At 41.3% G+C, this 14,961-nt stretch overlaps 1 long non-coding RNA gene across 1 annotated transcript; it reads right to left on the bottom strand.

Annotated features, from left to right (window-relative positions):
* Window positions 1-232: 232 nt before the first annotated feature.
* On the bottom strand, window positions 233-6,987 carry LOC311117210. The gene is made up of 4 exons (XR_014611576.1): window positions 4,417-6,987; window positions 4,125-4,253; window positions 1,326-1,407; window positions 233-1,067 (listed from the first exon to the last, which is right to left on the bottom strand). It is a non-coding gene; the product is annotated as an uncharacterized lncRNA (long non-coding RNA).
* Between the last annotated feature and the right edge of the window lie 7,974 nt (window positions 6,988-14,961).

Here is a 14,961-nt window from a genome sequence, read left to right as displayed (position 1 = left end):
CACCTACCATACCTAACCCAGGGACCCCCCCCCCCCACCTACCATACCTAACCCAGGGACCCCCCCCCCCCCCCCCCCACCTACCATACCTAACCCAGGGACCCCCCCTATGCCTATGTCACACACTCCAGTAAGTGTAATTGTCTCCAATGAGTGTAATTTGCTCAATATTAGGAGTTGCAAAATAAAGTTGATGTCATTCAAAAGATATTCTCATTTTTCTACATTAGGTATGTCATAAAAAAATAGTTTATTCTGTTGTTGCCAGCGATATTCATAACATTGAAAAATGGGAAAAATATTTGTTTAACTTAAAAAAAATAAAAAAATATTCATGGAGTACCTCAACCCCTAGGTTGAATACCCTTGAGCTAACCCATCAAATCACATTTAGTCAGTGCATAGAAGACATGTTATCTAATATACTGTGTGTGTGTGTGTGTGTGTGTGTGTGTGTGTGTGTGTGTACATATATATATATACATAACATAGCCAGAAAACTATCTGGAAACCACAAAAACTAGTAGTTTAATGTAAACATAAAGAACATTTAGTATTACATTTTTTTTTTTTTTAAGCAACAAAAGTTGCAGGTTATAACCAAAAATATTATCGTGATTCAAGCATTGCAATAGAAAAAAAGTAGTCCCATATTTTGCATTCAAGCAGGTTGATTATAACTAGAAGTTATTTTCAACTGCCGTTTCATGCCAGCATGATAGCTGTACTGTTCGTTTATGGTTGACCTCGGTACTTAGTCGTTGGTATTCACAAAACAAGTTCAAAGTACGTGAATGCATGCAACTCGTTGCACCGAGTTTACAAGTCGTATTTCCGAACACTCCGAGAGGTTGAGAACAAGGCATTACATCCAACAAAGCTGTGGCCTCCAGGGACACAATGCTTTATGGGTGATGCAGTCCCTCTTCACAAATCAGTCTGTTTCCTGTGACCTCACTTCTACTGTGTCTGGTGAAGTCTGTTCTGGTTAAGATCCAGGTCAATCATCCCATGGTGTGGAGTTGAAAGACAACCAGTATCTCCCTCTAGTATGGAAAGCAGGAAATCTGTTAAAGAAATAAGTAGCAAAACTAAAGATTTGATCACAGTGACAAACATGTTCCTACAAAAAACTGGAATAATTAGTTATACTTGTCAATAACCTACAATCTATTTATTGCCTGTTGAATGTTAAGACAAATGTTAGAGACATTTACAGTATGTGCTTGATGTTATTCTCCCTAGTGATATGACTCCATACTCATGTCATGATGTCCACCCAAAGGGTGTTTGAAATATATTCTGTTTCAAAATGATGAGCTCACGTTATCTTGACTGAGAAGGCTCCTCAAGTGTTGCTGTCCTGGAACACACCACTGCTCCTGTAGATGGCGCCCTTCTCCTCCACTAGATGGGGAATTACAGTAATTTATACAATGGGTGGTTTGGAATTCTCATTGTTAGAGCCTATCCTGCCCATGATATATTTAAGCAAAAATGCCTGAGAACCCGTGCCAAGGGCCCGGGATACAGCCCTTGGAGGGAGATGTCACACGATAATTCACAGGTTCTCAGGCTTTATTGCTTTTATAAAACAGTTGCCAACATATTTATAAAAACACGAATGACATTTTATAATTAAAAACATTATTTTAAGGAGTAAATTCGTTTTTGCATTCTGAAGTTGCTACCCAAGCGGGCTGGTCGTTAGTTCTTTTCTCATTCTATTCATTCGACGTTGCTATGCTAAACAAATCATTGGCATGTAGCGAGCTAGCAGAGATTCAATGATGCTGACAGACAAGAACTTCCATAAATAATGATCTAATAAATATCAAATAGGCGTACATAGGCTGCACTGCGCTAGTTAATGAATTAATGGACTTCTGAGTTTTTACGGTTTCCATGGTGAATTACAAGTTTCCTGTTCATTCTTGGCCTAGCTAGCCTACAGGCACTGGAGAGATCACCATTTGTAAAATGATACATTGTTGTACAGGTCGTAGTGGCAGACAGGTAGGTTTATACATCCCTCAACTACAACTACTACTACTAGCCTTAGCACCTGTAACTCATCACGGATGATTTTAAAGTTACTTTTGATTTGTTTTATCCACTATTGTTTGAAGAATGGTGCCAACAAGAAGAGGAGGAGGAGGATATGAAAGAAATTAAACAAGAAGAAGAGCAACTGGACCAGGAACCGGAGCCTAGCGTTAACGTTAGACATGCAGAAATCAGTAGAGCTGCTATAGGTGACATAGAAAACGGGAGAAAGTAAGAAGCTAGCTACATCAAGACAAACCAACTGGACAGTGAAGTGCTTTCTGGAACGGCTGTCAGAATAGGGGATAAACATCGATCAGGCAACTTTTTCAAAACCGGAGATGGGGTAATATTCTCCGGAGCACTACGCCACCGCGAGGACTGCAAAAGGAGACCGATATGGAATCAGCAGCGTCGCTGGACTGCGGGCCGGCCTAAACCGCCACTTAAATGAGCCTCCACTGAGCGGTCTTGATGCCTGGTGAGAGATACTGAGTTCCATAGCCGCGGGAAGTAGAGGTGCTGAAGCACCCCCCTGGAAATCAGAATTAAACCAAATATTTTTTTTTTATTCGATTTAAAAAAAATATTATTCCCCCCAAAAAAGTGGTGCACTGGGCCTTTTTTTGTTTGTTTGTACTTTTACCACTTTTTCTCCCCAATTTCGTAATATCCAATTGGTAGTTAGTCTTGTCCCATCGCTGCAACTCCCCTACAGACTCGGGAGAGGCGAAGGTCGAGAGCCAAGCGTCCTCCAAAACACGACCCTGCCAAGCCGCACTGCTTCTTGACACACTGCTCGCTTAACCCGGAATCCAGTCGCACCAATGTGTCGGAGGAAACACCATCCAACTGACGACGAAGTCAGCTTGCAGATGCACAGCCCGCCACAAGGAGCCGCTAGAGCGCGATGGGACAAGGAAATCCTAGTCAGCCAAACCCTCCCCGAACCCGGACGACACTGGGCCAATTGTGCGCCACCTCATGGGTCTCCCGGTCACGGCCGGCTTTGACACAGCCTGGGATCGAAACCAGGGCTGTAGTGACGCCTCAAGCACTGCATAGTGCCTTAGACCGCTGCTCCACTCAGGAGGCCTTGCACTGGGCCTTTTAATTGTCCTGTATTAGCCGACCGAAATAGCTGTCTGCAGCGCCAGCGCGGGCAAAAATATTTGTCCAGCCCCACCCCCGTCGACAAAACATCCTAACAGCTTGGTGCGACAACAAGGCAGTTGTTCCTGAGAAACTGCGCCTAGCTGTACTTGAGACCCTGGCGTTAGTGGCTGTGCTTGAGACCCCAGTGTTGGTGGCTGTGCTTGAGACCCTGGCATTAGTGGCTGTGCTTGAGACCCTGGTGTTAGTGGCTGTGCTTGATACCCTGGCATTAGTGGCTGTGCTTGATACCCCGGCGTTAGTGGCTGTGCTTGATACCCTGGCGTTAGTGGCTGTGCTTGATACCCCGGCGTTAGTGGCTGTGCTTGATACACCGGCGTTCGACAGCTACTTCACTAATTGCACACTGAACGGAAATGTGCGATTCATTGTGTATCATAAATGAATAGCTGTCGATGCTGTGACCATCCCAAAATGTTTTGTCTTTGTGGTTTATATTCTGATCTGATATATTGAGAGGTTACTTCATTACTATGAGGTAACCTACATTACATTAGAGGTAGCCTATTATTTGGCATAGACCTGCGCCGTTTTCAGAATCATGGACAGCGTCCCTAGAAACCAATGTTCTGGAACTTTCAACCAGCGCTTTGGCAGTTTTGTTTTACATGGCATTGAATATGAATAGAACTAACGACCAGAGAACGCCTAAAATTGCACTTGACAACCAGTTAGTGAATGATGCATCACGTTTTTCAGAAAGATGTATGGTTTGGGAATTAATTTAGCTTTTTAATGCTGGTAACCCGTTGCTATGACCACGTCACAGCCATGATAAAAAGGTCATAACACACGGCCTCATGTCTTATCGCTTAAATAAGCAGGGATAAAAAGGGGGAAATAATACGTATTTAATCAATTATTTGACTAATCTGTGTCTAAAAAGAAGATTGACAACAACAAACCTTTAGGGCTTTGAGGTTTTCACTTGTGAAGAGTTGAAACAGTTCAGTCCAACATAGAGAAGGGACAATAACACCATGCAGATTTAGCGACACTGCTGCTGGAAAGACATTAGCATCACCTGTGAAAACCTGTGTATGACGTCATCAGAACAAGCAATTACAATTAGCCTACATTAATTACAAGTTGAAGTTACAAGAAAAAGATGACTGTATAAATGTAAAGGAATTTGATTACCATTATTAGCTACAATAACTAACAGTACACAGATGGGTCATGCACACACTGCATTACCTTCATACATTTGGATCCAGTGAAACTCATCCTGTTGCCTGTGTCCAAGGAACACTGGAATGCCAATGGCACAACCTTTTCAAGAATATCTTCTTTTTTACTTTCAAATCATGGATTAAAGCAGTGTACTTCCTTAGGTCAAATACTGATGAATATAGTCTTGATGAAACTTATTGATCCCCTCCCCAACAAAAAAATGAAAAGATAAAACAGCCTGTCCCAAAAAAGGCTGACAATTTATTTTTAAAGTCCAGTAATAATCAATAATAAAATAAAACAATAACTGCTCCCCTAAGGTCGATGTCCGTGCACCAGCGGAAATATCATTAGCATAGTAAAAAAAATCCCATAAAAATCTGTCTGTTTAAGGTAGAGATGTTTTTTTTTTTGCATTGGATACGTCTCAATCCACCGCATCTGCCCATGTCGCACTTCTGCATCTGCGGTGAAAGGTGACAGCGCTAGAGCGGTGTGTCAGACCATGAGACATCCCGAAAATCGGTCTACTCACAAAATCAACTATTATGAATTATGACCCCTCTATGGAAATATGAGAGACTCACGAACATGTAGGTTGTTTTGCTCTGCTATATGGAAAACAATGCCATATAGCTTAGTAGAACCCACCCCCGGTTTAGACTCTAGTTTATTTTTTTTATGACTTTGTTATTTTGCTGAATTCATTCTTCAGGTTTCAAAATCAGGACCAGGCAAGTGAACGCGAGGCCAAGGGAATCAGCAAAGACTATTCAGACTAAGGAATAGTTAAAGGAACGGCATGACTAAGATAAACTGTGAGGTAGCAAACTAATATAAAGAAGGCAAAAACATACACATGTCAAGGTTGTTGGAACGCTTTGGAAATAGCCTAAACTTCAACAGTTCAACACAAGTGATACTCTTCATTATACTACAGGGTAACTATGTGTCACAAGCACCTACTTCCACAACAAAAACATTTTAGCTACATTCATTAGCGTAATACCACTGTACTCTTCCTAGTTCAGATAACCTAAATGGTCAATAACCATTCAAATATTGCCTTGCTGAATCGTTCAGTCATCATTCTGAATACAAAAGCAAAAGGTGGTAGACCAAAAACATGTTCAGACACCTGTTTTTGAACGGGCTGTCAAGACAATTGTATAACCCAAATATATCAACCATTAAAATGTCTGCACACTTTAGCTTACACAGCTACTGTTTCACAGGAGTTGGAGCTGCTGAATATCTGTTCATCAAAAGACTCTCTGTTCCAACTCATTGTTCATGTCAATATTTGGCCTACAATTATATGAATCCTCAATGGCTTTCCTTCTTCCTTTGTCTACACTATCTGGAGAGCTTTCAACACTGACACTATTTTTGGTGCATCCAAAAAGGACAGCCATTCCCAAGTGTGATTCGTCTTGCACATGCCCATGGCTTCAACTGCAATACTGATTGAATTGGCTTTTGCCTTTTGCAATAGTTCTATGACTTCCAAATCCTTTCTGCATCGATCATTTATCTTTGACACTTGCTGCAGGTCGACCGGCAGCATCTTACAACATACCCTCAGAAAACTAGCCAGGAGTAACTCAACAATCTGAACGGTCAATTGAAAAAAGTCTGGGTGTGTCCACATGGTAAGCCTGTCAAACACAAGGTCCTTGGGTACCTCAATGTCATCAAACAAGTGTACATTTCCTTCAACAAGGTCTCTTCCATCTTCATGCCATTGCTTGAGCTTGGTAACAAGGGTTTGGTATCTTACTTCCATGTCCAACACATTTTCCTTCAAAGTCAAGGCAATCCAGAGAGGATCAATGATTATCTTAGAAATCAGACCCAGAGCTCTGCATCCTGCTTTAAATGGTTGAACTTCCAAACCAGCAGCAACTGCTGCAAGCATACTACTCTCATCTCCATAGTCCCTGGTGAACGCAATTATATCATCATGGATGCTATACACCCCAGCAGCATTATGAAACAGACCGTCAATTCTGTTTCCACTGGATGGAGATAAGGGCACTTCATCAAATTCTCCTTTGCTGGCCAGAAAGGTTGTGAACGGAACAAGATAACCGTCCATTCCCCATCGCTGTTCTTGGACAGCATGATTCACAGTATTCCCCAATCGCACTGTTCCAGACTCCAACTCTGTTGGTCCAACGTCAGGAGAGCTGTGGACTCCTACTTCCTTTTCTCCTAAAATAATATTTTCCCAGAGAAGAAGAGTTGTTTTTGCCTGGTGAGCCAAGCCATCAATCAAATGTAAACCACAAAGGAGCTGATTCACAAGGGACATCATTGTCTTCTCAGCGTGGCTAAAGATATCATATTCCTCAACTATGAGTGGTAGGACATCTGATCTGTATCTAGCAAGGATTGGTTTGAAATTATTATCAGAACCAATCTGAACATTAAAACAGTTTTCTAATTTGGAAAAAATGCATCTCCTTCGCTGTACCTTTTTACATGTTAAGATTTTATGGATATATGTCCAGCAAACGTTTACTTGGTTGTTCTCAGAGTCCGAGGCTTGTTCTATGACCCCAGACTGACGATCAGACTCTTCCTTTATGAAGATGTCAGCAGATCTATTCTCATGGCTGAGTATTGCTGTCTCATCAGCAAACCGGGATGTCTCAGTAAAGACGCTCTCTGTCTTTATACTCTGAGGAACTTGTCTGGCTCTTTCCCATGTGTCTGCCTGCATCTTCCTTGCTATTAAAGTTGATCTTATTTTATTTTCCCTCTTGTAATCCAGTGGCCTTTCTTTTGATACATTTGAAATCCCAGAACGTTTCCAATGAGGCGCCATTGAGAATCTTTCTTTTAGCAATTCACATTCTCCTTTTCTGCCTTTCAATCTCCACCTTCGACTTTTCATTTTCTTTTTGACTGATCTTACGTTGTGAATTATGTTTTCAAGGAGATCTATGTTTTTTGGGAAATCAAGATCAAAATTGTACTGGAGAACAGCATGGACAATCTGCCTGTAGGTTCCACAAACTTCGGCCGCAAACTTTGCCACTTCAAGCATTACACCTCTAGTCAATAAACGGAAGTCAAGTTTTTCTTTTGCCTCACCTTTTGATTTCACATCAAGGTCTAAACCTATTTCCTTACAGAGGGGGTAGAGGTCCGTTGTTTTATCTTCTGTTGCAGATGTCATCAAATATTGGTCCCTTGTAGGTCTGTGTCCTGCTTCCTCATCAGACAGTGATACATCTGTGTCAGTAGAGATGGTCTTCATCTTAACATGCTGAGTTGATATGATGTCCAGATTAGGTTCATCCTTGATACCGATGTTAGTAGGTCCATTCTTGAGGGCAAGTGTTGCTGTTTCAACAGCACTCTGTGGTACATCTGTTTCATTAGACATGGTCTCTTTGACATGATGAGGAGATGCCTGGCTGGCATCAAGGTTAAAGTTCATCAGAGAGACAGTGTTGTGCTGTTGAGCCTTTTCATACTCAACCAACCCATTTTCCTCAAAGGACATTATAGGGACACACTCCTCCTCCTCCTTCCTTATAACCAATTGCTGTATTTCTACATCTTGTTTCAATCTCCGATTAAATGACACAATGTCATTTAAAAGCTTGGAGCCTACATGTGTTTTTGATACAGGAATTGCCCTTGGATCAGGAAGTTCAAAGACTTTTGTTATCAAGTCAGGTCTTTGCAGTCTGGCCTTTCCCATCAAGTACTTTACTTTCGCCATAGTCCGAATTGCGAATTCATAGCGTTGATCATTTTGCAAACTAAGATCAAAGTTGTAATCTAAAATATCACAGATGACATGTGCGTGAGATCTATTCATCTCTTCGGCAAAATGTGAAACCTCAGTCATTACCCCATTAGTCAGTAGATCTATGTCAAGTTTCTGTTCCGCTCCAGATCCAACATGGAAATCTACACCTATTTTCTTGCAGTAGGGGTATGGGTCCTCAACCTTTCCTCCAGTGGAGGGCTGCCCTAATTCAGTTATTTTTGAGTCATTTACTGAGCAGATGTCGTTGGCCATCGTCTGATATTTCACTTCCTTTATGTTATTTGCTATTTGTATCCTGTTAGAAACTAATTTTCCTTGACCTGATTTTTTACACCTGATATTTCTTTCAGATTTCCCAATTAGAGCAGCTGTTTTTTTCACTGTGGAGACCATTAGGGATTGGTTCATAACACCTCTGTGCACTGCTTCAGAATGACACTGTATTACATTGGTCTCAGTGTTGATGGTCTCCATCTTAACATCCTGAAGAGATATGAAGTCCAGATCAGTCTCTTCCTTTATGCAAATGTCAGCAGATTCATTCTCATGGCCAAGTATTGCAGTCTCATCAGCAAACCGTGTTGAATCAGTCTCAGTAAAGATGCTCTCTGTCTTAACACACTGAGAAACTTGTCTGGCTCTTTCAAATTGGTCTATCTTCATCTTCCTTGCTGTGAAAGTCTCTCTTTCCTCCTTTTTCCTCATTAAATCCAGTCGTCTTCTTTTAGTTACTTCTTTAAGTCTTTGATCTTTTGACACAACTGATGCACTAGTGACCTCCATGTTACCTGAAATTACTGCATGTTTCCTTTTTTTGGGAGGCACAATTGTTAAAGTTTCCTGTAACAATTTATATTTTTCTTTACTTAACATGCCTTTTAAATTCGGCCTTGTTATCTTTTCGACTAATCGTAAGTTGAGGATGATATTTTCAAGAAGATCTTTATCATTTTGCAAATCAATATCAAAATTGTACTCGAGGACATCAATGATAATCTGCCTGTAAGTGCCACGCACTATTTTGGCAAAATGGCCTACTTCAATCATTGCACCTTTGGTCAATAAACACAAGTCAAGTTTTTCTTTTGCCTCACCTTTTGATTTCACATCAAGATCTAAACCTATTTCCTTACAGATGGGGTAGAGGTCCTTCATTTTATCTTCTGTTGTAGATGTCATAACATATTGGTTCTTTCTAGGTCTGTGTCCTGCTTCCTCATCAGACAGTGATACATCTGTATCAATAGAGATGGTCTCCATCTTAACATGCTGAGTAGTTATGAGGTCCTCATTAGGTTCGTCCTTCATGCAGATGTCAGTAGGTCCATTCTTGAGGCCAAGTGTTGCTGTTTCAACAGCACTCTGTGGTACATCTGTTTCATTAGACATGGTCTTTTTGACATGATGAGGAGATGCCTGTCTGGCATCAAGGTCAAAGTTGATTAGAGAGACATTGTTGTCATCATGGGCCTTTTCATACTCAACCAACCCATCTTCCTCAAAGGATGATATAGGGACACATTCCTCCTCCTCCTCCTTTATAACCAACTGCTGTATTTCAAAATCTTTTTTCAATCTCTGGTTAGCTGACACAATGTCATTTGAGTGCTTTACACATGAGTGGTGTGTTTTTGATACGGTCATTGTCATAGGAAGTTCAAAGACCTGAGTTAACAATCCAGGTTTTTGTAGTTTGGACTTCGTCAATGTCATCAAGTACTTTACTTTTTGGTTAGTCCTAATTGCGAATTCACTACGTTGATCACTTTGAAGACAAAGATCAAAGTTGTATTCTAGAATATCACAGATGACATGCTGAGAGGTCCTAAAGTATTTGGCTAAATCTGAAATCTCAATCATTACACCATTAGTGAGTAGCTTTAAGTCAAGTTTCTGTTTTCCTCCAGATCCAACATTGAAATCAACACCTACTTTACTGCAGTGCTCCAAATTTATTCGTTTTGAGGCATTTACAAAAAACTGCCACTTCGTTTTTTTAGCCTGTTCAGTTGGTTTGATTTGACCTCCAGAAGAAGCACATTCTGCAACTGACAGTGGTGATTGAGACAGTGTAGCCCTAAATACTTTTCCAATTTGAGTATCACTTGGTGGAATTTCAAAACATGACTTGTCTTTGACAGAGGTGCTGGGGTTATCTTGCTCTGTACAGACAATAACATTTCTACCTTCAACGGTTGTATTCAGAATGACTCGCTTTACACCCACGGCCTGTGACAAGGAGTTGATACTCGGTATCAGTACATTATCTGTAATCTCCCTGTCCTGAGCACCAATAGTATTAAGACCTATTGATTCTGTTTTAATCTCCACATCTCTCGCTACGCTATCTTTTGACAAAATACCACATATCTGCTGTGATGTTGTTTCATGAGGATCTATATCATATTCATAACCTGCTTGTGTATCAAAAAGATCAGCCTTAATAACAGCTGGGGATATAGGCATATCCCTCTCATCTGCCTCAAGCTTTAGTTCCACATCCATCTCACTCCAAACTTGGCTAAATAACGTTAGTTGGGTGACAGGGTCATTTCTAAAGAAATGGAGTAGACTTGGTCATTCCTAATCCTCGTTCCAATCCCTATCAATACCATTCAAGTGAGTTTTAGTGGCAGCAGAGGTCGCAGATCTAAAAAGTAAATTCAATTCCAAATGAATGGGGGGTCCGATAGAGCAAAACCTATTTTGATCATGTTAAATAAAACGTTGTTGCAGTGTGGTATTCACATGTTTTTGTCGAAATAAGTCCTGGTTGGCATAAAAATACGTTATTTTTGCGCAAAACTATTGGAAAAGTATTTGTTACTGCAACGGTCGACACTTCACTGACACCACAATGACTAAAACAATGAAACCAAAACCATTAAGGTAGGCAGCTAGCGACTTGTTCTTTGGTCCTAGCTAATATGCTAACGTTACCATTCCAAATTTGTAGATCGCACTTATACATTGAAGGCCTGTTGACTACATACAGCCTACATTATAGCCTATGAATTAGATAGCTATTTATGCTGCAAAAGCACTAACGTAACGTAACGGGCTCCCACAAGTTAGCTAGCTAGCCCAACCTTGACGTTGCAAGTCACCTCAGCCTCCGACTGTTTGGAATTGGACAACATTTTTTGCAAACTTCGTCTGTTTTCAAGGCGAGAAACTATCCAGACTAGCCATCAATCTTTAGCCAACAGAATAAAAAAATAACGTGCCTCATTATTTGTGACCAGATCAGGAAGCGTCCATCTTTGTTGTGACAGTCATTCTCGCTCCTGATTGGACACTTTCTTCTTCTTTGTAGTTTTGGAGTCAAATAGCGTAATGTCGCCATCTAACGCCCTACAAGAGTTCCAGACACTTGTAGAATCTATGCCAGGGCGCAGTGAAGCAAACTTTTCTTACCCAGGTACCCCCTCCCAGGCAAACCAGCTACCCCCAGGCAAACAAGCTACCCAGGGACCCCTATCATACATTTGCAAAAAATTAAAAATGATAATGTCTTGTCTTATCAGGTAAATTATAATGGCAAGGAGAAGTAATCAACATTTTAAAATGAATAGATTTGGTAGATAGTTTTCATTATTTTGACCTCCCCACATTATACATTGGAAGAGGAAGTGTAAACTCTAACATAGCCTATTAGCTAGAACGGTACCTCCAAACACAGTTTTGCTAAGAGCAGCTGTTTAGCTGGTTCATGCCGCGTTCACGTGCTAGTCCCAACTAGGAAACGTGGAAATGTATCGACTTGCTAACTGGTTGAACGGTATATGGTGTAATTGCAGACCGCAATTCAGGGCATTTCATGATGTGGCTGTTCCCTGATATCAGGAAACGCCCATTGATACCTGCCATTGGTCAGTTCCGGTGTTATGAGCCTGATGGTTTCTCGACACAGATTATTTGTTTTCATAGCAGGTTAGGATAACTAACGTGGCAGGTTAGGATAATTAACGTGGCAGGTTAGGATAATTAACGTGGCAGGTTAGGTGAATAAGCATGGCAGGTTAAGTGAATTAGAAGTTAGGTGAATTAGTGTGGCAGGTTAGGAGACTGAGGTTAAGGTTAGGAAAAGGGTTAGGGTTAGGCTGTTGTCCCCGACGCGAAATAAATGGCCACGGACCAATGGCGAGCATCAATGGGTGTAACTTGATATCAAGAAACGCCCGATTTCAGAATACGCCCCCTAATTTTGGTCTGCAATTAAACCCTTCTCATTGAACGCGGCAGGTGTATAACTACAACCAGTTAGCAAGTCAGAAATGTCAGAGTTTCCTAGTTCCGACTAGCACATGAACATGGCATAGACAAAAGTTAGTCATGTGTTGGCAAAAATGTCTATCCAAGTCAAGAAAGCTTATCAGCAGCCAGCGGACCTTGCCGCACTGGTAGCCTATTCGCGGGTGCTTTTTCAAAGCCTATGTACCCCAATGAGTGTAATTGGCTGAATATTAGGAGTTGAGAAATAAAGTTGACATCATTAGAAATATATTCTCCTATTTTCTACTGTATATATGTAATTCAAAATTATTTATTTGGTTGTTGCTAGCAATATTCAAACTTTGAAATGAAAAAAATACTTTCACTGACCCTGCTGTCCATGGGCGGTGGACCCCCAGTTGAATACCCCTGAGCTAACATAAGACATCGAACTCTGTAAAATATACAGCTCATTTGAGAGATTGGGTTATTAAATCAGATTTGATCTAATCAGATTTTAAAAAATTAATGTTTGATTGTTTATTGTGACAGTGTGACCAACATCAATAAAAGGGGAGATACAGGGGCCGGGATTCGATCCCACACAGGCAGGGGGACCATAGGAATGTCGAAGGCAGTTTGCAGCAAGGGGCTATATATATCATGTTGCCGTTTCACTTCTAAGTCAATCTCTTTTCATGGACTACCTATGAAATATGGTGTGGTTTATGTTTAGAGACATGAGTTAAAATCACCCATCTAGAAGGAAAATATATTTTTAAAAGATTGGAAATTGGAAATGATGCAGACAATTACACTGATAGAACCCACAATCTATCTGCAATATTTGTGCTGATCTACACCCAAAAAAATAAAATAATACACCCGTCTACTATCACACTAACCACCCAAAAACACACTAACCACCCCAAAACAACACACTAACCACCCAAAAACACACTAACCACCCCAAAACAACACACTAACCACCCAAAAACACACTAACCACCCAAAAACACACTGACCACCCAAAAACACACTAACCACCCAAAAACACACTAACCACCCCAAAACACACTAACCACCCCAAAACAACACACTAACCACCCAAAAACACACTAACCACCCCAGAACAACACACTAACCACCCCAAAACACACTAACCACCCCAAAACAACACACTGACCACCCAAAAACAACACACTAACCACCCAAAAACAACACACTGACCACCCAAAAACACACTGACCACCCCAAAACAACACACTGACCACCCAAAAACACACTAACCACCCCAAAACAACACACTAACCACCCAAAAACACACTAACCACCCCAGAACAACACACGAACCACCCAAAAACACACTAACCACCCCAAAACAACACACGAACCACCCAAAAACACACTAACCACCCCAAAACAACACACTGACCACCCAAAAACAACACACTAACCACCCAAAAACAACACACTGACCACCCAAAAACACACTAACCACCCCAAAACAACACACTGACCACCCAAAAACACACTAACCACCCAAAAACACACTAACCACCCAAAAACACACTGACCACCCAAAAACACACTAACCACCCCAAAACACACTAACCACCCCAAAACACACTAACCACCCCAAAACAACACACTAACCACCCAAAAACACACTAACCACCCCAGAACAACACACGAACCACCCAAAAACACACTAACCACCCCAAAACAACACACGAACCACCCAAAAACACACTAACCACCCCAAAACAACACACTGACCACCCAAAAACACACTAACCACCCCAAAACAACACACTGACCACCCAAAAACAACACACTGACCACCCCAAAACAACACACTGACCACCCCAAAACAACACACTGACCACCCAAAAACACACACGGACCACCCAAAAACAACACACTGACCACCCAAAAACACACTAACCACCCCAAAACAACACACTGACCACCCAAAAACAACACACTGACCACCCCAAAACAACACACTGACCACCCCAAAACAACACACTGACCACCCCAAAACAACACACTGACCACCCAAAAACACACACGGACCACCCAAAAACAACACACTGACCACCCAAAAACAACACACTGACCACCCAAAAACAACACACTGACCACCCAGAAACATACTAACCACCCCAAAACAACACAATGACCACCCAAAAACACACTGACCACCCCAGAACAACACATTAAATCACCCAAAAACACACTAACCACCCAAAAACACACTAACCACCCAAAAACAACACACTGACCACCCCAGAACAACACACTAACCACCCCAGAACAACACATTAATCACCCAAAAACACACTAACCACCCAAAAACAACACACTGACCACCCAAAAACAACACACTGACCACCCAAAAACAACACACTGACCACCCAAAAACCAGTGGCGGCTCCTGAAAAAATTCTCAGGAGGGGCAATTTTTCTGATGATTTAGGTGACCTACACACATTTTAAAAAAGATATGTCCAGCAACAACATGAAGACAGGGGCAGCATATAAGTCAATACCAGAAGCATTTA

The sequence above is a fragment of the Coregonus lavaretus genome, assembly GCF_964263955.1.
Source record: "Coregonus lavaretus genome assembly, contig: HAP1_SCAFFOLD_156, whole genome shotgun sequence".
In the NCBI taxonomy this organism is placed as follows: domain Eukaryota; kingdom Metazoa; phylum Chordata; class Actinopteri; order Salmoniformes; family Salmonidae; genus Coregonus; species Coregonus lavaretus.
The sequence above is the reverse complement of the archived record's forward strand: the minus strand, read 5'-3'. Positions and strand labels throughout refer to the sequence as shown.